This window comes from Aptenodytes forsteri, unplaced genomic scaffold (genome assembly GCF_000699145.1).
Source record: "Aptenodytes forsteri isolate BGI_AS27 unplaced genomic scaffold, ASM69914v1 Scaffold56, whole genome shotgun sequence".
Lineage (NCBI taxonomy): Eukaryota > Metazoa > Chordata > Aves > Sphenisciformes > Spheniscidae > Aptenodytes > Aptenodytes forsteri.
Genome location: NW_008796213.1, coordinates 4978985 through 5006326, shown reverse-complemented (window position 1 = coordinate 5006326; position 27342 = coordinate 4978985). Strand labels below are relative to the sequence as shown.

The window sequence follows — 27342 nt, the reverse complement described above, 5'->3', positions numbered from 1 at the left end:
TTTAGCAAGTGGGGATAAGAAACATGTTGCAAACCCCATTTAAAATAGCTGCACCACCTGACAAGGACATGTGAAACCCAGACACGAGCATATCCCATTGACGGTGACAATACTTCTCTTGCAGTGTCGTTTTCTCATCGCTTATCTGAGGCTGTGAGCACCTGGATAATGAAAGTGCAGCTTCCAAATGCCTGTGCTGCCTGAAAGCCCGTGCGAGTCAGAAGGGATGGTAGATGCTGTTACAGAGCCGTGTGTGTGAGAATACAGGTGGAAGAGTATATGTGTGTATATATATGTATGTGGGACTTTTTCCATGTTTGCAGGCATGTGTAGGAGCGCACACATGTGTTTGCATGTGGCTGCATCCCCTTTGTCTACAGAAGGCAATGTGGGCCTGATTCTCCTTAGAGCTGTTACACCGTTCTCTCAGCAAATTGCATTTGTACCAGGGCTCTTTTCCACTGCGGTGAATGAAGAAGGGAGATTTATTATAAATATAAATTAGGCCTTCTGTGTGTTTGTGAGCTGTCGCAGCCTGTACAGGAGGAAATATAAACAAGGTGAATGCAGGGTGTTTATGTGGAGCAATGTTGTGACAGCATACATGTTGGCAGAAGTGCTGTCTGCAGTCTCTGTGTAAGGGGTTGTGTCACCGGTGTGAGTGTGGAACGCTGTAAATCACAGTGTGTTCAGGAGGGGACACTGCCACTCTGCCTGTAAAAGGCAGGGAGAGATTTCTGAAGCAATGTCACTCTTTTCAGGCTGAACAAAAGAGTTACTAGAAATCCAAGCTTGAGAAAAATATCATCCAAGACATTTTGACTGGGAGTGACCTGTAAATCCACATCCACCGGCTCGTCTCCATCCTGACCCATACAGCTGCATGGCTGGAGTCTTCTACACATCCCTCCCAGTGCCAGGTTTTGGTGGCCCTACTGGACCAGTTCTTTGGTATCTGCAGCTCTGCTAATGTGTTTCAGGTCTGTCCTGCTGTATCCTCAGTTATTTCAGTCTTGACCTGGTCCTGTGATGTAGCTGGCATCTGTATGCAAATGCAATATCTTCTGGAGAATCTGTATCCATTTAGATGTGTTTACCATATCACTCACAACCTATCTAATGTAGGTGAGACCACCTCAGTAAAGTAGCTGTATCTTTTTCAGCATCCCTGCAGGTAGGCGCCTGAGCCCTGGTTTTGTTCTTGCTCAACTGCAAACTCGAGCTACAGGCTGTGGAGTTCCCCTCTCTACGACTGGGCTTGGCTTGAAAGTTATTTCCTGTTCCTCCAAAATCATTGCTGTGTCCCAGAGGAGCACTTGAGTCATGATCAATCCCTGCATTTCCTCTCAGCCAGGAAGGGTTCAAGGGGTTTCAGGAAGAGGATGCTTTACAAGGAGACGTCTGCTTTCCCTTGCCATGCCCTGTCGCAAACAGACACCGAGACTCCTGCCAAAAAGCTGCTGCCTGTAGAAAATAATGTGCGAGGGAAGAAGAAGATGGGATGTGAGTGAATGGCAGGGTGGGGCAGGGTTTCAGGTGGGGATGCCCGATGCTTTTGATACCAGGCGCAATAAAACAGATGCTTGTGGCAGCACTGGGGATGAGCTAGGAAACGTGCTTATGTCACTTGGCATCACTGGAGCAAGCTGCAGGTCATAGTTTTTCATTTGGATTTCACTGTGGTTGGTACTCCTGTCCACCTCACCCTCTGTCATTGCAGGGCTTGTGGAGGGGATGGCACTTTTACTTTGCTTGTGTATTTTATGTCCTTTCTCCTGTCCCCGCCAGCCTCTTCCCCTCTGCCGCCCCCTCCCCAGCACAGCCCTGTCATGTTCGGTCGTGCTTGGTTGAAGATGACCAGCCCACCTGAGGTGTTCATGGCTGAGGACGTAGCACGCCACGTATCGAGAACATGCCAACTTCCCGTGGGAGCTGAACGCTGCATGTCAGACGTCCCGAGCCATGGGCCGGTGAGCGCAGGGGCTCTCTGGTCACCCCTGGGGCTCGGGGTGAGCCTTGGGGGGCCAGCGGTGCACGGGGGAGGAAAAGTGCAGGCACAGTCGCATGGGTAAAACACTGTGGTTACCGTGAAACGCTTGCTGAAAAGGCAGATATTGGGAGTTATTTGGCTAAACGAGGCAAGGGAAGTGGGAGCCTCTCCCGGTGATCTCAGCCCTCCTGCCTTGCTGGCCGGGGATGTGGGGAGGGCTGCGGGAGACAGGTGCTCCCCATCCCCTGCTTGGGGTGTCCAGGTGGATGGGCTGCCTGCGAGCCAGCCTGCGGGGCGCTTATTCCCTTTTTGGTTGGAGGTGGCAACCCAGCAGCACGCGAGACCTGTGAAATCCAACCCTGTGTTGGGCTGGGCTGCACTTAAGCCCTGTGTAAGCCCTAATTTGAAGGCTTAAAGGGAACTGAAGTGCAGCACCGAGTGCTGTGGCTGAACTTCACCCTTCCTGAACCGTGACAGCCTGCCAGGAGGGGAACTGAGGGGCAGGACAGCCTCTGCCTTCCCAGCAGAGCCAGGAACCTCCAGCCAAACTTCATGGTCCCAACAGAAGCGCTGGATTTGGTCGGGTTTTAAACTGTAAATGTGATTAATCGTGGCTGGCGGCTCTGACCTCTGTGGTTTTCACTGGATGCCCAAAGAAGTTGTTGCAGTAACGGGCCCGTTCTGCCTGCAGCCCAGCTGGTCTCCATACATCTGGTTGTGTATGTTCATCCCTGTAGTTCTGCCCCTGATAACTGCTCTCCATCTCCCCAGCCTGGTCACTGGTTCTCTTTGCAGGCAGCGGGCGCAGCTTGCAGCTGGTAGCAGATAACACCACCCCTGTGCCAGGCTCCTAAAGGCCATGTAGCCATTGCGGTGGGCTTCCGTCGGGGGAGCCCCCCACTTCTCTCTCCTGCCTGTGTCCCCTTCTCCCTGTGATTGCTGTCTGCACAGGGACCCCTTTCATCTGGTGCCCCTCAGGGGGATGCTGGGCTCTGTGTGCTGCGGGTGTGGGTGAGCTGCCCAGCACACAGGTAGTCACAGCAGGCTGAGCTTCACCATTTCTTCCTTTTCTTTGTGACTGTGATCCTTGTTTATCGTAACAATTGTTGTATTCACTTAGGGTCACTTCAGCGTTGGATGCTTTCATTTATTTCAGAGCCACGTCACTGCGTAAAATGCAGCCGTAGTTTTGGGAAACTCAGTGTGCCATGCTATGGCTAGGCTTGGAAGGGGGGATTCGGATAGGTCCTGAAGATGTCCCCCAGCATCATGCCTGCTGTATTGCTGGGAAGCACACATGTGCACCTATGCGTCCATATAGACTCATGTCTGCAGATGTCCCTGGGAGCATCCTGTGGCATCCTGCCTACGTTCCTTCCCCCAGTCAGGTCCATGGGACTTCGGCCAGTATGCTGGAGAAAGGATCACTGCTGTTTGTCAACCTTTACAAGAAAACAGATGGTTTTTAAGCCAAGGCTAAGATTGTAGCACATGCCGGAGGCTGGAAGGTAACAGTAAATCCTAGGTCTCATTTGCACAAATACATTGGGTTCCAATCCTAAGGGCATTTTGCCTTCTCCTGCCTATACCTTTGTTTCAGAAACACGTAAATTTAGTTTGGATTCGTTTTTTCAAAACACCACAAAATGTGGCTGGGGGTGGGGGACTTTTAAATTACACTTGGCACAGAGGGGATAAGGAGGATTCTGGATGCTCCATCGGATAGGAATCCATGGATGTTTGTCATTTACATGCTGTCAGTGGGGAACGCTGAAGAGACTGGATACACCAGGAGAGCAGTAATGATATTTGCAGCCTCTTACTTGTAGGTCTGCTGCTCAGATCAAAACTCTCAGCTTTCTTCTGGCCCAGCATATGAGACCCCACACACTGGGTTATGTTTCAGGCGTGAACCTTATGTGTGGGGTCATCTGGTGGATAAATGTCCTGTCATATGAAGGGGGATGGGCTCTGTGGCAAGGTTGCCGCAGGAGTGGGAGGCGATGCTGGCCAGTTCGGCTCCTTCCGGGGCAGAAACCTGCAAGATGCCCCTGCCTCTCCAAAGAGGCCGTCCCTTTTGCGGCAGGGTTTGTGGAGCAGAGAAGAGGGACTTGGTTTCTGCCCTGAAGACGTGGGAGGTACAGACCTACCTGAGAGCTCATGAGGAGGCAGCCGTGGCAGTGATTCCCAGGTTTGTTGGGGGTCAGCAGTGGTGGCACATTTATACCACTGAAGGCCTTACCTGTAGCAAAGTTTTTGTTCGCGTTTACTGGCTGCTTACCAGATCTCAAAATCTTTACAAGGAGCGACAAACCAGCTAGGACAGCCTGTGGGGCAGGGACGGGGGCTGGGCTACCTGGCTGGCTCCCTCCGGGGGGGCAAGAAGACCATGCTGGCAAGGGTGTGTGGTGGGAGCTCTGCACCGACACGGGTCGTGCTGTGTGCACTTGGTGCTCTGTTTCCAGAGCTGCCAATTCAGTGTCTTTCACCTAAACTGGCTCTCTAGGAGGAAGAAACTAAGGAGTTGGAGGCTTGTCCATGCAGACACCGGCTGCTGGGGCACCCCCCCCCAGCCCTCCCGTTACTGTTGGCAGAGGAGAGGGAGAGGTTTGTGTCCTCTCCTGCCTTTCAGCCAGAAGGAATGCATGTGCCTGGGGGCTTCGTGCCATGCTCTCTTGCCATGCTGATGGGTTTCATGACACCACTTTTAGCACCTGAGGATAGGTGTGAAAAGGGAGGAGGTGGAGGAGGAGGAGGAGGAGGAGGTGGAGGTGGTGGTGGTGTGAGTTAATACAAGACCCAGTGGGAAGAAGCGGCAGGCGGTATTATTTCAGTGGTTTGAGCCAAAACTTTCTCTCTCTCTCTCTCTCTCTCTCTCTCATTAAATTACAACTAATGCAAGTAGCATTGTGAAGGAGGAATTTGGGAACTGTTGTTCATCATCCAATCGCTTGTAACGAATGTGCTGCTCAGTGCCATAGCCCATAGCCTAGCTGAGAAGTAATTCACTTGGTATTTGCAGGCATGACATGCATGCCATAAGAATTCCGCTGTTAGCATTATTCCAGCATTAGCGAGGGGATATGAAAATAAATGATGAGCTATTGTTTTTCATGATTAAGTCCAGGCTTTTCGCTCCTCTGTCTTTTTCCCTTCCTCCATCTGTGGAAGGAGGGGCCTCTACATTCCTTTCGCTTTTGGAGCAGGCAGGTTGTGCCCTTGCTCATCTCAGCTCCCCCATCCCCCTTCCAGACCAGCATCCTTCCGCTGCTCCCTCCACCTGTCTCCTCCTGGGTTTGGAGACCAGCCACAGTGGTCCTTTAAATTGCTGTAGGATATCACCGCAGAATGATACGACGTCAGAAGGGACCTTAGCATTTTGTTATGGGTCTACAAAGCTGTTTTGCCCTCACCATCCCTCGAGGGGACCAAGCCCTGCTCTTCATGGTTGCACGGGCAAGCTGTCAATCTGGATGTGCAGGAGCAGAGCTGAGCAGCCTCTGCTGGAGTCTGCTGGCACTTAAAAGGAGAAGTCCACAGAGCAAACAAGGGGGATCTACGACCTGTGGTTGTGAGGGGCATCCCTGTCCATTCCAGTGGGCTTTCCTGTGTTTCCTGCGGAGCTTTATAAATGTGAAGGAGTTAAACATTACAAGGGAGTGAGGTAGTTAAGTATTATTTATCCCTACTTTCTAGCAGGGGCAACCAAAGAAGAAAGCAGTTTCAGAGATGACCCCTGTTTCTGGGATCATCAGTTCATGGGGCTGGTTTAAGCAGGCATGTGAACACCCACCTGTGCAAAACAAAAGACTTCTTTCGAAAACCGGGCTTAAATATCCCCGTGAAATCCCTGTTCTGAGTCAGTACCAGCACTATACAGGATTCTTGCGCTCTTAATCTTATTCTTAATCAACTAACCCAGGCAGTCTTTCATGTCATTGAGTTGCTGCTCACTCCAGTGGCCCCAGCGCGCATTGGCTGTTCAGCAGAAGGCCTGGCTGAGCTGAAGGCAGATGGCAGGGTAGGAGCTTGTGCGGATCCTACTACTATTAACTCTACCACTCCTCTGCACAGCAAGCTGCTCCCTTTGAACATCAGCAGAACCGTTTTTAAAAGCCCTGCGGCCCAGCCTTGTGACAGAATAGCTCATTTTGTCAGGGAAGAAGATACCTTGGCAAACTTTTGAGTGTAAGCTGTCAGGGGTAACCTCGAAATGCTGGAAGAAGCAGCCGTAGGCTTCGAGGAAAGAGCAGCAGCCAGCTGCAGGTGTCACATTCCCACCTGAGAGGGCACGCACAAAAGCCATTGCTTTTTCTCCCCATGTTCTTTATTCATCCTCTCACAGGAGCAGTGTACGCACCGGAGTGTTCTGTGACGTTGCTTTGCACATAATCACGGTTATGAAATCCAAAGCTGCTGGGTCGCTGCACTTGTCCTGCCCCGCGCTGTGCTGCCAGCGTACCTCGGCTCACAGCAACCTGCAGTACGTCATGGTTATCCCAGTGTAGCCCTGACCCGTGGGTCTCCTAAAATGTCCCAGGCTGGGTATCTCTCTCTTCCCCCCCACCTGCACTTGCTTACACACATGCACACACATGTGCAATGCAAAGCCGTTAGCACCGATAGCGTGTGCGGCTCTCGCCAATTTACTTCAGGGCAATTGCGAAGTCCCATGTCTCAGAACTGGGGAGGCCGTGCCCCTCTGCCCAAGCTCCTCCATGCAGCCCTCTCACAGCCCTCGTGGTGATTGCCAAGGTCCTTTCCACTGAGAAGCGATACCTGTGCTCGATTTTGCAGTATGCATAAATGGGGTGGTGGTGACACTGGGCGTGAAGCCATCAACTCATATTTACTTGTAATCTAAGAAAGCGATTTCAGTTCAGACCTCAAAGGGCAAGCTGCTGTGTGATTTAAAATTGTGCTACCAGCAGAAGCATATGACCTCATCGTATGAAAAAGCAGGAGGAGATTAGCAAAGAAGTAAGCTTCTAAGGTACACAAATGTCCACGAGGAAAAAAAGAAGTATCGTAATAAAAGAGTCAGTTGTCTGCGTACGAGAAGGCTGGGGAAATGACTAATTTGCTGGTTCTGTTATATGTGCAGTTTGATTCAGTTGTTCCTTCTTCGATTCAGGCCCCCTCCTTCGCTTTCTGTACCCCCTACCTCGCCTTGGCTTTTTCTGCCTTTTAAGAGAGAGCGGGTGAGGGAGGGTGGAAGGGCTCAGTGAGGAAGGAGTTAAGGGAATGCTCAGTGGGGATTATAAAACAGCCAGGCACTTGGAAACAGTTAAGAAGAGAGAAACAGATCTGCCAGGAGGGAGTGTGGCACTGGAGCCGGTGGTTTATTTTCATGCCTCCCTACACAGCAATGCAGAAGGCTCTCCTACAATGGGGACGGAGGTAACAGCGGGGGGAGTGGGGTCGGTGCCGGGTTGGGGGCAGCAAGGTCTCACGGGGAACAGACTTCTCCGGCACCAAGTTGGCAAGCCTTCCCACTGATCCTTACTGACATGCTTTGCTCTGGATGTGGGTCGTTCCCATTAAGGGTGGTGGGAATTAGCACCTACCGTAGCCTGAGGGCATGGCCTTGCCCTGGGGGCAAGGACTCCTCTTTGCATGTTGGATGTAGGGGAGAGTGGTCTGTGCGCTCTTGGCATCACCCTGGAAAGGTGAACGCAACAAACTCGCTGTCTGCTCGAGCACGGCGCTGAGAGCAAAGTGTGGGCAGGTCTGTGGGTATGCCTACGTGAGCATGAGTTGCATGCGAGGTCCCCTGTGAGCGTGGCTGTGGGTGGACATCTTGTGCAAGCCCACCTGGCCAGGAGGAGCCTTCTGTCATGCTCTGATGAGGTGGCCTTGAGTCACGAGGAGCTGTGTTTTTACTCACCCTGCATTCGTGCCTCAGAAGCCCAGCTGAGACCACCTGCGCGCTGTGTCAGGCACCCGGCACCTCGACGAAGGCAGAGAGTCTCGGTCCCAGGAAGGAAAGACTGATACAGGCACCTGGAGGCAATGTGACCCAACAGACCAGGTTACTGGCAGGGCCGCAAAGAGAAGCTAGGTCAGTCGAGTCTTCCTCCATTGTGTTCCCCACATGCCCGTGCTTGGGGCAGTAGCTAACCACTTCCCAGTTTGAGGGACACTGCTACTGTGATGGTGAGTTAAGAAGTGACCTGAATGCTGGCCCTGCCATCCCCTCCTGGCTCTTCAGTTCTGTGCATAAAAAAATCATGGTGTTTGCAGCCACACGGCAGCGGGAGCACATGTGGCAGTGACCACAGGGGAGTACTGCACGTGCGCAACGCGGAGACCCATTTTTCTTGGGGGGAAAAAACAGATGCAACTGTTGGAGCCAAAGTGTGTGGAGAGAAGGGTTAGTCACTCTGCAAGTGTCAGGGGCTCACGGAGGAAATAGCAGGAGTTTGCTGACTAATGCCAATGATGTTCAAGGAGTAAATGAGAAGTACAGAGGGAAAACCCTCTGTTTCTGAATTTGGAAGGGAAAAAAAAAGAAAGGAGGGAAAAAAAAAGAAAGGAAGATGTACGGAGTTACTAATCAGCCCCCAAAATCTCTGACCTATATCTCCCTCCTTTCCCTAGAGCCATTCTTGAAATGAAAAATTAATAGAGAACAACCAGGCTTTACCTCCAGGGTACCCTTTTAGGCTGCCATGTACTACAGGCTCAGACCAGCAGATAGGACTTTGGTGTCCCTCAGCACAATCTAGAAAGTGGAGTGGTCTCAGTCCAGGGCGTTGTGAAGACATCCGGAGAGAATGAAAGCGAGAAGGTAATCTCCTCTCTGGGAAGGACGGTCTCTGGCTTCAGACGGTTGGGAAAAGGATGTTGAGCCGACACGCTAGGTTAAAGTAGACCAGTAAAGAAGGATAGTCCTTGAAGTTACAGTAACTTTATCAGGGGAAATAGAGGTGAGAAGGAAAAAAAAAGTATATCAGGTCATTAGCCCTCTGAGGGCCAAGTTCATTGTGTCTACAGAATATTCCTCCCCCTCCTCCCATTTTTAGTTTTTTAATGAGGAAAGAGAATCCTTATTTAAGAAGCTAAAACCTAGGGTTGTGGGTCGGGAGGTTTCATTTCCCAGTTCTGCTGCTGCCTCGCTTTTTAAGCTTGAGCAAGTCACTTTTTACTTTCTTCTGGCTCCATCTTTGTCTCTATAGGATGTGGTTTGTGATACCCTTTGCAAAGCCTTTTCAAACCTGTAGAAGAAAGGAAGGGCTATGTTTTCCAAGGTGACAAGGTCCGGGGTGTCACAATGACGGCCATGTGCAGTGCAGGAGGAGGAAGGCTGATGCTGGGGGGTTTCTGCCTGTACTGGAATAGGCTCTGCACCTGCGCAGCACACCCACGGCTTTGGGCACTGCCAGATTCACCCTCCCATGTGGCATGGGAGGGATGGGACCATATAGCCGTCGAGTGCCGTGAGAAGAGGTGCTGTCACCCGCCATGGCAGCAGGGCTAGGCTAGATTTGAGGGGATCTGAGCATATGTGAAAATGTGGTCCTTTCTCATCTCCTCGTGTTAGATGACCTCAACTTAGATGCCCAAGATCACTAGCCATATTTAATGTATAGGTCTGGATGCATCATGTTGTCTTTGTTGTGCTCCTTCAGAGCCTAGCTCCTTAGCTGTTTGCAAGATACCTCACTTACTGCTATCTTTTGTGATAAATATCCTCCATAACCCTGAAGGGACAGAAGCTGAGCCATCCGGGCTGTCTCTGCGTGGACTTCTGCCTCTCCGATATTAGGATGCCTCATGCAGCTTGAGAAACTAGGTTATATAGCAGCTTTAATGGGGCTTTTTCCAGACACTGATTGACCTGATTCCTCAGACCAGCTGTTTTATTTATTAAGCAAAATAGGAGAAAAATAATGCATCTCCTACATAAATTTGATTCATCGTGGAGAATGTTTAAACTATTTTTTTTTTTCGTAAACTGATGTGGAGCTCTTACTTCATATTGATTTTGGAGATATTAATTTATACACTAGGAATGAGGAAGATTTGCCTCTTCATCTAATCCTGTTTCTAGAGAGAGATTTACTTAGTGTGCAGTGTAATTTGTCTAATGTGCAACTTTGTATGTAGAGTGTACCCAGATCCAGTAGAAACAGTGGGTATAATAAAAGAGAGCGCTGTAGTGCAAGTGCTGTAAATCCCTCTGTGATTAAAAATACTAAATTAGTCAATGTTAGTGCAGTCAGGAGACATTGCTACCTGAAAAGCAGGGATACATGATGAGAGTTTTCAGTGCAGGACAGAGAAACTGGGTCTGTGTTCATCTCTGTGTGCGTGTGGTATGTGTCTAGGGGAGGGATAGTTTATAACATCATTCGCCAGGCATACAGCTTGGGTGGCAAAGAGGAATTATCGGGGGTTATCCCAGGGTTGTCCTTGCATGTTCACAAGGTGCTGGAGGAACCGATTCTCCTGCCAGCTCCCATATTGTCTCACTCTGTTTTCCCCCCAAGTCCTGCGCGCGCTTGGTGGACAGTTGTGAGGTTGGATTTTACACTTCTACAAAAGTGTCTCTAAAAATAATTTATTGCTCTGAAGAAGGTTGGCACCATGGACTGGTTGATTTTTTCACTTTTTTCCCCCCATCTGTCTTTCCTGGTGTTAACACAGATAAATCACTGTCTGGAATTTTAAGACGGGTCTTTTTTTAGGATTTTGTGACTCTCCCTGTATATAAACAGGGAAAGGATACGTTTATAGCAATGTAAGAGTCACTGCCTCTTGAGTACTGTCCATCTGTCCTATATCCAGCTTATGACCACTGCTGCCTACAATACCTGATACTTAACTTGCTTTCTCTTTCCGAGGCAACCGGAGGAAAGGTGGGGCTCATGCAAAAGTTGCTGTTTGGAACCGAGTAACAAGACTTTGTTGTGCACTAAGATTAAAAGTAAATGAATCTTTCTTATCTGAACAGAACCAGGATATGAAATAAAGCTTTAGTTACAGTTTGCATTTAAGTTTGACATGATTCTGTTAGTGTAACATCTGGCATATGTGGTTTCTTCAACAGCTGGATGAAATAATCCAAGGTAAAGAAAAGTGTATGTCATGGCAATGACCTGCTGTTGAGGCCATCTGACAGCTTCTCCATTATAAGACCCTCTTTTTGGTTGTTCACAACTTTACCAACTTAAACTCTCTGGAGTTTAAATTTTCCATCCCAGCTACCTGCCTCAGAATGTGTATTTAGAAAACAGCTCTTTTATACCTCTGTTGAAATTTTTGATGAATGTTAAATATAACAAATGTACAAATAAGTGAGAAAACAACCCCCCACCTTAACAACCCAATAAAATTTGCATGGTATATATGTCAGAGGCACCACTTCTGCTATGTTCAAGAACATCAGCCCAAACTTGGCCAAGTTTTAAGCCTTAAAAAAAATGGTTGTCGTCACATCCTCAGCAGTCAAAACAAATCTCTGAAGAATTTGGACCTAAGAGTTTCAATTAGGTAGTTAAAATTAGTGGAAGCTTTTCATGTTAATCTCTCCGTGCCTCAATTCTCTGCCCATGACATATGGATAATACAGTGTGTTACTTTATGAGGACATTGTGAAAATACATTCCTTTATGTTTGTGAAACATTCAGTTACTCTAATGATGCATGCTCTAAGAAACCCATGAGTAAATTACTAATTCTGTCTGCAGAGCAGAGTGTGGCTGGTACCTAGTAAACAAGGCTTGGGGCCACACCTTGAACAGTGCGGAGAAGACAAAATAGTGACTAGTTGCTCGCTAAGTGAGCACCGTGTATTCTGCTGTACTGGGTGAGGCCAAGGTCCCATAGAAAAATAGCCTGTGATTATGTGATTAACAGCTCTGCCACCGTACGTAGGCAAGAAAGGGGGCCAAAGGAAGGTTGCACAGGCAGTCATACAGCTGAGGTTTCCTAAGCCTTGCACTCTTGATTTGCAGCTTTAAATAGTATTGCTTTCACCTTTTTCCGTTTTCTGTGTAGTTGTCTATCATGTGGAGCGGGCATGAGGAATAATAAACAACCATTGCTCCTGGAAGAGACAGGGAAACGCCTGGTGCCATCGATCATCAGAGAGGAAAATTCTTGGTGAAGCCTTGCATCCAGGCATTGTGTATAGGAGCATGTGTGATCCTTGAGATAGAGAGAAGTCAGGGATGAAGGAAAAAAGCAAATAAATCTAGATGTCTTTTTTTCCCTTATGACAACTGTTTGGTTTATGCTGTTTTTCTATAATAATGCTGCATACCATTAAACAGCAATGCCACAAACCAACAGACTTGCAAGCTATTTTAAAGAAGGACAAGATCATCCCATTGGTTTTTGCTGTGGGTCTTGTGGGAAGGCGTTTCTTGGTTTTACCTCGGGTACTCACAGTTCTGGTTGTTCCCTCTCCCAGCTCCTGCCCTGTGGAAACCTAAGTGGTACACGCATTGAGACCGTCATCTCTAAGCTTGGGAAAATGATCCAGTCCTGACTCACAGGCAGAATCACCCCCAAATCCCTCTGCTTTTGTTCACTTTCTTATATTTTGCTTTTCTACCCATATGTGTTTCCTCAGGTAGAAGAAAGTAGCGCTGCCCGCAGCCCATTACTAGTTCAGAGTTGTATGTGGGCAGTAGCAGAGGAGGAGGAGGCTCTGGTTGAAGGTTTGAAGTAGAAATCGTGATCATGTCACCAATGAGCAAGCTACTGGATGGCTGGGATGCACACTTCAGCAGAACGTTTGCCCATGTCACAGTAGTATCGGCTGTTTCTTCTGCAGTAACTTAGGATGGGAGTAAGCCGGTCACTCCGATGCTGCAGAGGAGGTGGGAGTGGAGAGCAAAGATTGCCATGAGCCAGGAGCTATGAGATGCAAGAAAGTTGTATAGATACACTGACTTTAAAGGGTTACAGTTCAGCACGGGAACATACTCACTGAGCTGTACAAGTTGAAGAAACTTGCTCATTCTCTGCCTACATTATGAGTCAAACCAGGATGCACATTTTCTTCAAATCCCTAAACCCTAAAGCCTGTGCACAAGAGCCTCTTCTTGATGTGGTTTTCATAATTGATGTTTGGCTATTTCACAGTTGCTTTTCCCCATGGAGTTTCTCTTAAAAATGCCCTATATTTCTTTTTAATTTTTCCTGTGCATGGCAAGTTTATATTTCAGAAAAAATATTCAAGCGTCATTTTTTGTAAAGCTAGGATGCCATTAGGGTACTTTGGGGAGGGAACTGCTTATTATTTGTGGTGTCCCCTGAGAAGCTGGTAACTGAAGACCTACCAATATTTCCCCTTCTTCTGCATGTGAATTTTCAGAAAGGTTTGTCAAGACAGACGTTGGTCTGCCAGCACTGGCTGGTTATTACAGTTGGCCAAGCATTAGGCAATTGTGTTTTAGCAAGCAACGATAGTTTCTCTTTCTCTTTCTCTTTTTCTTTTTTGTTTCTTTTATTTTAATAGCAAATGCCTTTCACATTCCCTGCTATTGACTCCTCCAAAAGGAGGCACGCCTTTTAACTGGCAGCTTTCAGCGTGTAACTCTGAGCTGAGATCTCTCAGCCCTGTCGAAACCCTGGAGAAGAAGCCGGGGTAGAGCAGGTGGTCCTGCTTCAGCCGAGGGCCCTGTGAGGGAGGAATGGAGGGGCCATAGTCGCTTGGTTCTTGCTTCAAGCAGCGTGTGCCTGCACACAGGGGCAACCACTGGTGCGGGTGTGGTCGGTCACCTCCAGGTTATACCTATGCTCAGTGTGGATCACCACCAGTGTCCCATCTCCAATAACCCTAGCAAGGGAAACAGAGTTGCTCTGGAGCAAGGATTTTGGAGGAAAGGGGCTGTTACCACAGGAGGGGCTTGTCTCCTCTGAAAGATGGCATTGAGCCATGTGAGCAAAGGGCTTAGACATGGCCTGCCTGGGAGTCCACTGCAATGCATCAGTGTGTTGCCCCAACCTCTGGTGTTTCACACCCAAACTGCTGGGTGGGTGTGCTACTTTTTAAATAACCCTTACTGAGGGGTGGAAAGTGTCTAACCCGTGAAGTGCCTGCGTCCTCCCTCCCGCTCCCTTCCGCAGAGCTCGCGGGGTGCCACAGCTTGAAGATGTCCTGGGCGGCAGAAGGGGAGGTAGTGAAGATAACATACCCCTCTGAAGATCTGGTACGTGTTAGGACATGGGATGTGTTACTCCATTCCTGACCTCTGAAAATGACCTCATTTTCATTGCTGACCTCATGAAAACCCACTCTTTGCCCCTTTGCCTGCCAGCCAGCCCCGTTCTGAGTTAGAGCACATAAGGCAGGGTAGACGGGATCACCTTTCTTTCTGAAAAAGAGTACAAGGCAGCACCAGCACTTGTTTTAATTTATTCCTGCTCCTGGGTGTAATTATAACCTCTGGGTTTCAGTGTAAAGGTGGAAGGGGATGTGATTGAATGGGGTTAAGTTTTTTTTTTTCAAATTGCATTAATACGTGACTTATATGAAAAACAACCACCCTCATACAGGAATGCAGGCAGTATTTGCAAGCTGCCTGTGGATTTATGAAGCGTTTGGAAACACACTGTACATTATTTCCTGAGACCTGTTTCTTCACACAGCAATGGTGTTTGCTTATTCTGGGACAATGATGAGACAGCAAGGTATTAAAAACAAAAGAAGGATAGAAAATGTTTATTTCAAAAGCTAATGAGGGCCCTGTTTCTTAACAGAACAGAAACAAAATGACAAACCTTTCAGTACCTAGTTGGGACTTTGAGAGATCTGCCTAAAGAAAACTCTATTTATCATACATTTATTTATACTTCTTTGAGAAAACTATTTATATATTTATATATACTTCTTTATTTATTTTTTCCCCCTCTTTTCTGTGAAGGCTGTTTACACCAAGACAATATCTTTGTTTTCGGAGTTCATCTGCTCCTGCTGCTCCTTTTCCAGCTGAAGTCACAATACTTGGTCTGTGACATCACCATTGGCTGCAGTGACAACGTGGTGTCACAAAGAGGAGTTTTCACTCCAGGTGGAGAATGTGCAGCAGCAGCAGACAAACTCTGCTGAGAGCAGACAGCGTGTTTGACTATGCATTTGCTAGTCATTAAGAAAGAAGGGAAGGAAAAATCCTCAAGAAAATCCAGGAGAAGAAAACCCGCGCAATGCCTATGTAGGTCTTCTGAGAGTGTGTGGCTTCTGAGGTGGGCACGGGTGCTGGAGACTCTACCTTCCACAGGATTTCTTTTGAAATCAGTTAACAGCAGACCAAATACTTAACTGGCAGAAAATCACCTACTTTTAAAAAAGGGAGAGTGGGAGAGAGGAGTTTAATTCAGATTCAAGTATGACTCGGATATCTGAACTGTATCCACAAGTTTTGTGGGGGTTTTTTGCTTTTTTTTCCTACACAACCCCCCTTGCAGAAAACAAGGGAAGATGACTAACACCCTGATCCTACTAACGCTTACACATGTAGTTAGTTTTCAATGCGTGAGTTGTCCTGCTGAAGTCAGTTAAGACAATTCATGTGCTTAAACTCAGACACAGGCCCACGTGCCTGTAGCATGAGGGTCTAGCCGGCTGCCCTGGGGGAACAGTTAAATAAAGAATTTATAGAGTATTTTCTAAGGCAGACACTGTCTTGACCTGGAGAAGCTGAAGTCTCTGGCCTGAATTGTCCAGAAAAAGCAAACAAACTGGCCTTACGCCTTTCCCCTTTGCTTTTGTCTGCCTGATTCATCTCTTGGGTCACAGGCTTGCAGTTGCTGGTTAGAAGGTGAGGCATGTCTGCGAGTGTTTGAAGGACTGGGGCTTAAGAGGTGACACGGTGAGATCATTAAAGAGCAAGGGGGGGAGACAGAATGGTAAAATGGTCAATGTCCCCATTGACCGTATCGCAGTGATACAAGTGAAAAATATATGTACTTCCATAGGCATCCTATAGCTAGATACAACTAGGCATCCAAAGTCTAGTTATTAGTGACTGGTTCATTTGTTGGTTGCCTTGAAGAACAGTAAGTCCTGGTGGCCCACTAGCGTGGTTGGAGTAGTCATTTTACATCCACTCCAAAAGCTACCCTGAAGGGTAGGGGCAGTCTGGAAACCCCTCAGATGCACTTGTAGCATTATTTCCATGCTTCAGTCTCATGGCTGCACCAAGGACTCCAGGAGGACCTTGAGCAGGAAAAGGCATTATGGTTTCTCCAACATAACTTCCCTGCCAGCGTAAGACAGACAGCAGGCTAAGTGCACTTGGAGATGTGTTTTCCAAAAGACCCTGAGCAATCTCTGCAGCCACAGCCCTCGGTGACTGATGAGCAGCCTTTGCTACAAGTGTTTTCTCACACCTCCAGCATCCCAGGCAACCCAGCCGTCTGCTTGGTCAGGGTCCAGGTTCCCAGTGAGAAGAGGCTGAGTGTTACTCTTGCTTTCCCCTGGCTCCCTGCTACAGCCATGCTGAAGCATTTCTGAAGTGTCACACATCAGGAGGGTATATATTTTTCAGGCAAGTCCTGTAGCATAGCTGTACTAGCAGCCTCAGGAGAGTGGCCGTTTACCTACATCTGTGTTTTGGGATGTCTTAGGAATTTTTTTTTCTTTGTTTTTTTAGCAGGGCTGCACATGCTGTGTTGCTGTTGTGGCAATCCATATGATTCCTGTCTTGCACAGTCTGACAAGTTTATCGTAGCTCGTGTGTGCTGATCTGCACACTGCGTTTGCTGCACTGCTCGTGGTTGGTACCAGGGCAGCCCATCGTGCTGGTACTGGGCTGTGAGCAAGTGCCAGGACCCAGAGGGTGCCGTGTGTGGGAGGACCACTCAAGTGAGCTGCTTGTGTGGGCTTTGGGGAGTGCAGAGGACATGAGAACACTTGCTTGGGCTTTATTTTTTAAAACTCCTCCAGGAGTAGCATGGTCCTTGGAACAGGCAGAGCAGAAAACAGGAGGGTCAATTTTGGGATCTATTGGTGCTGCCAAGATCCAGTTTTGTATTTATTTTCTGACCCTGCAGAGCATGGAGTAAGTTATCATTTCATTTGAACAGCTCGGAGTCTCTACCACCAAGCCTTTAAAAGACTAGATGTCCAGTTACACCTGCTTCTGTTTGACATCTGTCTTCCCTAAGGTTCAAACGTTATGCTGGCTTGTTGGGTCCTTCATTCACTGATGCCCATATGAATCTCTCAGCTCTTCTTTTTTTTTTTTGCTTTTTTTGTAAAGAGAAAAGGAGAGAAGGTGCAGAGGGCTGGGAGCGGAGGCATAGCAAGGTGGATGCATCATGGCCTTGCTGAAACCCAGTGATGAGCTGGAGGGAGGGACCAAGGCAAAACAGGAGTGGCATCATTAGTTGGGAAATTTAGAGCAGTTTCATGAAAACCTGTTTGGTGCCATCTCGTGTGCAGTCCCTCAGTGCCATTCGCCGCTGATAGGGGCAGGTGAGAGGGGTGTGGTCGGGGGCCTCAAGCCAGCAGGTTTTCTGGGTGAGCCACAGAGGAACCTGCACTGTTGATCTGCCACACGTGCTGTCCCCATAACCGCCTGCTGCTTTGGAGCCCCCCACGCTTGGCTCGGTGGTAGCTTGTGGCATGAGGTTCACAGGGTGACGGTGAGCTGTGTGGAGATGCGTTTCCCTGAGCAGCTGTGCAACACAACCCAGCCCTTCCAAGTCAGTGTTGCTCTTCCATGACAGCACAGGGAGAACAGGCGTTTACCCTAGAGATCTACCGACTGTTCATTTTGCTCTAGAGCTACATTCTCCCTTTTATTTGTCCCTTCTGTGAAGTAAATATTTCCATAATAGTTAATATTAGGGCTTTCTGTGGCCCTTGGTAGCTTTTGTCACTCAGCCACATCTTGTTTTCTGTTTTTGCCAGTTTTCCATAAAGGGGGACAGAAATAAAGGCGAGCTCTGTGTTGTGGGACACTGATTTTGTAGGTGCTGGTATAAATAAGTCTGTTTTAAACTTCATGCCTATGACTAATGTTTGTAGGACTGAGGTCCCACTCTGCACTTTTAGCCTGTTCAGGTGTGTCAGAGATGTGCCTGATGGGGTGTGCTGATCGACAGCAGGTTCGGGAGGGCCGGGCAGCCAGTCAGGGTCAGCATCATTTGTTTGGTGCCCAAATGCAAGGTTGTGGTTTGTTGTCTGCGTGATGTGTGGGGTAGGGTAGCTTGCACCGCATCTGCTCACAGTATGCCCAGCTCCTGAGGACAGGTCTAACAGTCACCCACTGTCCTGAACACTGAATTCACTTGCTAAACTTTTGTAATGACCATCAAAAAATTGTTAGGTAAATATATTTTCTGTGCCCAAAAGCAATTGCCCCACCTCCTTTTGTTCTGAAGGTAACAGACATAAAAATGAAATAGAGACCTGTGTTCTTAAAAAGTCATAGTTATTTGGTCCTGAGGGAGATTCATATCGAAACAGGTTTTGTTAAGATTTGATGATACTCTAAAGAAATGGAATGAATTAGAACTTTGGTTCATAGAAGCTGGAAAATCGGCTAGAAATTGCCCGTGATCTGGAAGATGGAGATGGCCATTTCTGACATAAGGAGTTCCCTTTTCCTTAATGTGACTGGGATGGGGAAACTGAATGGAGAAGGGCATTGTGTCAGGTGCAGAACCAGTGGTCAGCGCTTGTTTTGCATTGTACTAGTTTCATTTAAGGCCTTCTTCTGTCTGGCTTAAAATAATGGCTCATAGTGGCAGTGGTCTCCAACCCTTGCTGCCTAATGCATGGTTGGTTGCTAGGAGGGCTGCTGTCATCCACGTTTTAGTTGTGGATGTGATGACCAATTTTGCATCGCTTTCCAAGCTTTGGCTGGATGACTCAGCTGGTCCTCTGGTGACTCATTTCAGTCTCCCATGAGCCCAGGAAGGACTAAAGAGGGAAGCGTGGCTATTTTCAGATACAAAAAATGGCCAAACCTAAGGAGTATGTCCACAAAGGAGTACTGCAAACATTGAATGAATTGGATATTTATATAGGGTGTAAACTCATCCCTTCCCACTGAAATTCTTTCCCCAGTTACTGTACTTCTGCTGAATCTAGTTTCCAGTCTTCTCTTATTCTTCATCCATATGAATATTGGAAAGCCCTCTGTGAGTTTTGAGTGCATAAGGTCTGATGAAAGTTCACAGGACTATTGGTACTAAATTACCCTAGCTGGTTTTGGTTTTGGTTTTTTGGTAGTTCCCCCTCTCATCATTTACTAGGATTCTCACAATCGCTCTGCCAAACATAGGCCCACCTCAGGCTGTTTTTTTTCCCAGTCATTCCTGTGTTAGACAAAGCTAAGATGCCCAAGGTTCTCCTAGACCTATTGAAAGCTCTTGTGATTGACCGCAAGATGTTACTAATTTGTTTTTTCTGGATTCTGTGGAAACAGCGGTGTATTTGCTCTTTGTGAGAAAATCATACAGAGCTTACTTTCCCAGAAACTCTTCTTTCCCCGTGACTCAGTTTGGCCAGACTTCCTTTTCACATTAGTCGAAACCCGTAGGTGTGACTGTGGACAGCTTGGCTGCGATATCACCAGTGCATTGATTATTCTGAACTCATTGTCCCATTGCATCTAGGCTGAATCCTCTAATTTCCGTGCTGTAGGAAAAGGAAAGAGACAAGTGTTCTGGGTTGAAAGGGCATGGCTGCAAAACAGCTGTAATAGTGCCAAAAAGATGGTTATGGAGGAGATGGGGTAAGTGCATCGCAACATGTCAGTTCACAAACGTAGGATCATGGATGAGAAGGAGGCCTAACAGCCCCTTTAGCTAGTCTGTCATCTGTAGCCTGCTATCCTTTCTAACATGGATTTTTGCTTCTGTAGGTTTGGCTTCAACAATTGTGCCATACCCGTGAGTGCCGCACAGCAGTTACTGGTAGCGAAGAGTGAGTGCAGTCGTACACGGCGTGAAGTGTGCTCGGGTGCCGGGATCTCTGCAGGGTTCTGTTCAGGGTCTTGAAAGGACTGAGTGATCTGGAGCAAAGTTACGCTAAGGGTTGTCTTTCACTGTACACCCCACCGAAGCTATCATCTGCTTGCTCTTTCTTGGTTGAAGAGGAGCGTGTATGCCCAGTCTGGCTGTGGGGCTTGCTCTGCCTGGAGCCTGCTTTGGAAGCTCGGTCCTCCTTTCTAGCCCATCACAGTGGTAGTATGCCTCAGGCTGTACTGCAGAAGGCATTTGGCATGTATCATACAGATCTCCAGGTTCAGGTTCACTCCTCTTCGGTCATGCTCTAGTCTTACCAGCGCAAGAAGCCCAGCAGCCATGGCGTTAAGCACTGTAGAGCTGAGTAAATAAATATGTCAATAAATAATCATATCCTGCACAAAAGAGAAACCTGGGGGAGAGACTGATGGTAGCCAGGGAGTTCTGCTGATACAGGTGGAGGTTTTTATTGTTTTCTTTCTCTTAATGACGTCCCTTGCTCTGATTTCTTTTCTTTTAGAGCTTTGAGGGGGAGTAGGCAGTTACTGGTGTCCTTGAGCTTCTTTGTTGCACACAAGGGCCTTATATCCTTCTTCCTCAAGTAGATATCCTTTCCTGAGCTCCTGGATGTTTACTCTTTCAGGCTCTGAAATCCTTCATGTAGTTCATCCCCATGGCTAAGTCAGGTTTTCTTTCTGTGTTAGCAAGAGCTTCCTGCATCACCTAGGCTGTCCTTCCTTGGCCAAACAGGCTTCTCCTCTGCATGCTGAACTGGTCTCTGTCCTATTAGACCTTGCTTAAAAAGAAAGTTGCTGTGAAGACAGTGGGAGATCAGGCATGTACTGCCAGCCCCCAGCCCCAGCAGCAAGCCAGCAGTGGGGTGGGGAGGCATCCAGAGTCACTTCTGTGGGATCGCTTGGGGCAGCATCACTCGTTTCTTTTGGAGAAGAGATTCATTGCCTTCGTGGGTCATCCTCTGGCTGTGCAAGTGCTTGCATGTCTATGTGTGCCTGAGCATGACCGTGTGTTTCGTGTGACATCAGTACAACCTCAAATACAGCAAAACAAATCATTGGAATTTCCGAGCCATCGCAGTTACCAGTGTTCCCAAGGATACGTCTGTTAACGCCCCATGTTCTCATGGAGACTGCTGCAGCTTCCTCTCAGCGTGGTCTCCTATGAGCTACTCGCCAGTCTCGAAGGAGAAGGGATCGAGAGAGACAGTTAAGTGGCACTTTTCTACAGGGTTACACTTCTCAGGCGCAGTCTGTGAATTAAAAAGATGACTGAATGGGGATTTTTAAGGAGAAATGAGGCCACATCCAAACCCTCAACGCTGTGTCTCCCCGGCAGCCTTGGTTTGCGCTGGATGGCTCAGTCCTGCTGTGCCCGTTCTGGTCCTGAGCTGTGCTTGTGGCCCCGGCCTCTTTCATGTCTTACATTTCTGGTTTTATAGTCTTACTTTGGAGTGCAAATCAAACGCCATGGGTGACAGCAAAAAAGGTTTCTGACTGTTTGGCCATCACTTTGGAGATGTTTTCTTGGCCCTGAGTGATGAAGAGGATAACATCTGGGAGAGAGGGTGAAAAATACATGCTCAAGACGTGTTTCCTTGAGGAACTGAAGGGCTTTTCCTTGTGCGGGTGTGTGTTTGTGTGCCTGCGTGAGGACAGGTTAGTTACAGAACTGTTTTAACTACTTAAAGTGCAGGTCAGGTGATTAACCTGCACTCTCCCTTCTCTTAATTTCCTAAAACACCCCATAGCCCTCGATGTATGAGGGTGCTGTAAATCCCGTCTTTGGATTCATTCTTATTTGAAAGGGAGATGTTGCTAGAGAAGGGAGGAGATATAGTTAACCCTGGCTTTGGGATAGTTGGGAGGTCTATCTCAGTTTTCTACTTGGGCAGAGTCCTGTGCCCAGCTTCCCCACCTTTCTCCTCGCATCTTCGTCTTCCTTTGCAGCCCAAATCCTGTGTTTTTCATCCAGACCTCACCAGAGGGTTGTTTCTCTCCAACAGGTCTGTATCCTGACGGAAATGAAATGAAGGGAGGGACTTTGTGAACAGGCAAACTGACCTTTTCAGCCCAGCTAGCGCTTGATCTGAGTTTCAGCTTTCGTAAACAAAGCAAGGGCTGAATGTCATGCAACGGCCTCTTTGCAAATGAAACACACACTTACAAAAAAATCCTGTGGGAGTGAGAGGCTCAGCCTGAGACTCCATCGAGCCTTGCCCATGTCCTGCCTTCACAAGAAGGGTTGCTTCTAACGAGTGAGGTATGCAAGGTGCCAGCCGTTCCCTGTGGTTTTCACCACACTTGCGGGCCAGTTGGAGTCATTGACATTACAAAGCTAATATTTACACGTGGGAAGTCATCCAGGTGGGGAGGCAGACCTGGTGGAAGAAGCCCAAATATCCTTTCCACTAGGCAGTTGTGGGAAGCCATGAGTGTGCCAGTGCTGTGTGGGTGAGGGGGGCACAGTCAGGGCAGCAGAGGGAAACACTGATTCATTTTCATCCCTTTTCCAGAAGCCTTTTCTGGGAACTAAGATCACAGAGGGCCAGGTGGGGTGGCCAGTGAAGGCTGTAGGACCTGGGGTCAGGAATTGAGGAAGTCCTCTGTTTCCCCTGTAAGATGGGGATACTGTTGTCAACCCCTGTTTGGAAGATGGAAACTGAAGTGACTCAGCTGAGTGACTTGACCCACGCTGCCTGGAAAGCAGAGCCATGCCGAGATCCTTCTTTTTTTCAGTTCTGCTTTCAGGATGCGACTCTGTCAGCAAGTAGCAATCAGAAATGGTGCTTGTGGGAACCTAGAGGCTCTTGCATTACAGATTTGTTTGGAGGTTAAATGTATGGACCCACACACGTGCTAAACTGGACTACAAGGCAAGCCCTGGCCAGTTTCATATTTACTGCTCAGGCTATCTTGTATAACTCTCCAAAAGGAACTTTGGGTGCTACAGAAATACTGTGGTTAAAGTTTGTTCCACTTTGCCTCCATGGAGGACATATGATAGGAGGGAGGAAGGTGGCCAGAACACATATGCTATTGCCAAACAAACAGTCCTACTTGGCACATTGATCTGAGTAACTGCTTTTAGGCTTACCTTGCTCCATTTTGGCTTCAAGATGGAGAAGCCACAAAACATTCCTTGGTAGCTTGCTTTCCCTGTCTCCTTTGGCTGTTCCCAGCACTTCAGGAGTTCATTTAAGCATGGGATTATACAAGCCTGAGTATGTCATGCCTCATTTTGAGTGCTGCTGCGTGCATTACCAGAGTCTCCTGCTCTTTAAGCAGATGTGGTGCTGCTTGTGGGTCCCCCAGCAGCCTGCAGCACAGCCCCAGCCAGGCATTCAGCACGTGCCTCAGCTCTGCTGGGCCTCTCTCCGAGAAAACTGAAAGAGGGATTTCTTTGGCAAAGCATTTTGTTAGACATCCTTCACTGTCCTCCAAAGATAAAGCTTCAAAGCAGGGCTTCTGTCGATCCTGCCTGTCTGACTTCGTCTTGTTCTTTTTTTCTCATCCCATCTCTGACTCCAGAGCAGACTTTCTTCGCCTGCAAGGCCCTTGGGAGTACTGAGTGTTTGGTTGTAAAACTTGTTCCTGACTTCATTGACACCCACTTTCCTAAAATGTCTTTACACTGAGATTGTGCATAAGTTCTTGCACTCTCCTGCAGACTTTGAAGGCTTTCAGGTGCTGCTGCCACCTCTGTCTTTATCGTTCGTCGCCTCATTTTGCTCTTGGGACTCCAGAAGTCGTCACAGGGGCTGAAGGCTTCACTCCCTGGCTTGGGAGGACTGTTGCTCAGTGAGGTACATCTGGCAGGGCTATCCATCTGCCTTCTTAAGCTGCCGAGACCTGCCATGGGCACCCAGCGGACTCCCAGGTTTCTTACATTATGGCTGGAGAGCACTTTGATGTCTTGGTAGAACGTTTGCTGCGTCATTTCATGATTTCCATAGAGGTGACAGTCTTCCTGTTAGCTTTGACAGGTATGCTGAAGGGGGTTTACCTACTGGGGTCTGGCTCTGTTTTGTCAAGGCTGTAGCCTATCAAATGTATTTGCTTGCTGCCTTCATTTGCTTTCCACTCAGTGACGTTGAGGTGTCCTGGAGAGAGGAAGTTTTGCACTATTCCAACCGTGCTGGGTTTTCCCCTGGGAAGGTATCTAGGGGTTACCTTCCAGTTCAGAGGAGCATGGACTTGACTGCTGGACCTTCTTACACCAAGATCTAGAAATTGGTGTCAGGTCCAGTGGCTGCAGCATCTGCAGGGAAATAGTGAGGCAGCCAAGCCTCTGGTGAGGAATATTTTAACCTGCGTTCTCACGTGTTGCATTGTTAATTAACTATAATGTGAAACATAAACTAGTCACATGATTTACTGAGCAAATCTGTAATATCTGTTGTCATTGCTGCAATTCATTAAAGTGGGAGATGGAGGTGACCCCGAAAGGATCCTTCACTAAGGTGTAATCAAGGATATAAGTGTATATATTTGTCTCTGAGATTTTGCTTCACGTGCCTAAAACCAGGAATATGTCAGAGGAGCCCACAGCTTGTTACTCAGGCTCGTGGGCACTTGAACCCACATCAAAAGGATGAATAAGAATTGCGATGTTTCTGGATTACAGAAGATATCTAATAATAGGGCTTTGTGGCTTGTAGTGGATATGGAAGAGTGGAGTTTTGTAGTGGTGAGATGTGAAATTGTGGTCACTGAGCACTGAAGGAAGCGCTTGATATTGCAGGGACTTGACTTAGGTCTATAGGGACAAAATAAAAGACAGCACAGATGGTTCAAAGGGACATCTGTGGCTGGTGATGCCTTGTATTCACTAATTCCTAAGAGTTGGGTGTTTCAGATGTATAGCATGCTTATTTAAGCCATTGCCCACGGTCTAAATCCAGCCCACACGACATTGTCTAGTGACCCTCCAGATGTGGTGAGTGTGGGCGGATGGAGCTGGAGCAGCCTAGATGTTTCCAGGCTCAGGTGTGGGGTCTGACCCAGGGTGGTGCTGCCTTGTTCGGTCTGTGCGGGACACGCCAGGGCTCTGGGTAGCCCATTTTCCCCCGAGTTAGTCATGACAACTCTCACCTGGGGTGGTAGGGATGCTTCCCAGAGCATACAGATGCAGCATGGATAGCTCTGCCCATCTTGCAGTCTCCATGCTACAGCCTTGGGAAAAGAGATGCTGCCCCTGTGGGGTCTGTGCACTGGAGAGCACCTCTCTCTCACCAACCCCACCACCGGAGATGTCCTGGAGGGGAAAGTGGGTGTGCGCCATCTCACCAGCCTTCAGCCTGCATCAGTACATAAGCACTGGGCCTGGGCTTGCCAACTGCCCTGCTCCTCAAGCGGTGCTGGCTAGCAGCCCCAGCCAGCCCTTACTGCCTCTCCTGGCACCTCATGTGCCCACGGGCAGGTGCGGTGGTGCTGGAGGCTCAGAGAAGGGCGCAGGATGGACAGGGCTGACTCGGAGGAAGGTCTCCCCAGTGTTTTCCTAGCTGTGTCCTCTTTGCCCTGGTCAGCTGAGAAAGCTTTCAGTACCCATCAGGCAAGTTGCCCTGGATTTAAGGAGTTAAAAGGGAGAGTAAAGAAAGGAATAAAGATGGTTTTGGGGGGGAGATAGCAGTACCCTGAGCTGCATGCCAAAATAACCTGCTCAGGCCATGATAGGGAGCAACTGCCTACACCCCCCCATGCCCGAGAGTACTAACTGTGGTCCTGGTTGCTAACTTTTATCCTATCTATAAAGGAAAGTCATGGTGTGGAGAATGAAACAGTAAGCAGGGTTGTGTTACTGATGCTATAAATGCAGGAGAGGGATGTGTAGGAGGGCAGTCGGGGTGGCAGGGGAATATGGGGTGTGAAGGTGATTGGGATCAGAGCTCCCTGGCCATTGCACTGTATCAGGAGATGTGCTTTTCGGGGGGATGGGGAGGGTAGAAGGATGCTTGGCTTTGGTTGGTTTTGTTTAGAGCTACTCTGTGCATTGGAAGGTCTTGCTTTTTTGTCTGGCTGTGGGTCATGGTTCAAACGTGGCAGCTTGGAGCCACGTGAAGCCAGGTCTGGAGCAGTGCAGGGGACGGGCTCTGTCACATCTTTGAGAACCACCGTGCGCTACATAAGCATTTAGGAAACTACTAATTAGGATGAGACAGTTTTACTAGCAGGACAGGAAAAGCAGAGCAGGAAGGCAGGGAGATTTTCACCTGGAATGAAGGCTCCCTTGACATCTTCTGCTCACCAGGAACAGGAAGGAGCTGAGGCTGTTGAGGTCTGACCTCCACTTTGAGGTTGTCTCCAAACATTCGGTAGCACAAGGGAAGGAATTTGTGTAGCCTCCAGGGACATAAATTTTGAGGAGGTTCCAAGAGCGCAGTGGTAGTGGGGACAATGCCTCAAAAGGGGCCACACGGAGGCCACTGTGAAGAAGAGTGCTGTGCTATTTTGAACGTGCAATGCATTAGCCATACCTGGCAGGTCCCCTTTTCATTGCCTTCTTAACCTGGGTGTGCATATGAGTTTGCAGGCTTGTGCCTCTCTGGGGAGAAGTGGAAGATATTTATTTCAGGAGTGTCTTGTGTGCATCATTTATATGCTGAACACATGCCATGTGCCTTCAATGGTATTTTTCAAGCAGGCACTGTCGTTCTGGCGGCAGTCAGCAAGCAGCCTCTGGTTACAGTGCACTGGCAGCTCTGCAGGTACTGCAAGAAGTCTTACTGCCTACTTAATACAGGGCAGGGGCTTGGTCTCTTGCCACTGCAAAGGCCACATTTATAAATCAGCAGTAAGTGCTATGAGTAAAGGAGAAGAAAACATCAGTGACTTTCAAACTGTTCCTTCTTTAGTCCCCAAAGCGCATTTTTTGCCTTTTGGGGTGAGGTGGGTGGATAGAGAACTTTACCTCATTTGCTTTCCTGAAACCTGTTGGAAGTACAAGTGAGGCGGCTGCGTGATTTGTGTATGCATGCAGAAGAGAGCCATCTGAATTGTAAATAGCACCTGCTAAATTATTATTAAGTGAAAGCTGACGTGGGAGGAGTTCTCAGGAAAAAAAAATCAAGTCATAGAATCATAGAATAGTTTGTGTTGGGACCTCTAAAGGTTCTAGCCCAAAACCCCCCTGCCGTGGGCAGGGACATCTTCAACTAGATCAGGTTGCTCAGAGCCCCATCCAACCTGACCTTGAATGTTTCCAGGGATGGGGCAGCCACCACCTCTCTGGGCAACCTGTGCCAGTGCTTCACCACCCTCAGCGTAAAAAATTTCTGCCTTATATCTAGTCTAAATCTACCCCCCTTTAGTTTAAAGCCATTCCCCCTTGTCCTGTCACAAAAGGCCCTGCTAAAGAGGTTGCCGCCATCTTTTTTATAAGCCCCCTTTAAGTACTGATAGGCTGCA

General features: G+C 48.2%; 1 protein-coding gene across 6 annotated transcripts in view; it reads left to right on the top strand.

The window, feature by feature from the left end:
- HIPK2 (homeodomain interacting protein kinase 2) overlaps nucleotides 1-27342 on the top strand; it is a 133793-nt gene that overhangs the window by 9797 nt on the left and 96654 nt on the right. Inside the window, exon 1 of one of the 6 annotated variants that reach the window (XM_009288367.2) lies at nucleotides 4110-4181. The exons of 1 other annotated variant lie outside the window; for it this stretch is intronic. The gene's annotated coding sequence lies outside the window, so the exon portion shown is untranslated. Of the gene's footprint in view, nucleotides 1-4109; nucleotides 4182-7325; nucleotides 7391-27342 lie in introns of those variants that run through there. 4 more of the 6 variants (XM_009288364.2, XM_009288368.2, XM_019474406.1 and 1 more) reach the window with 4 other exon arrangements.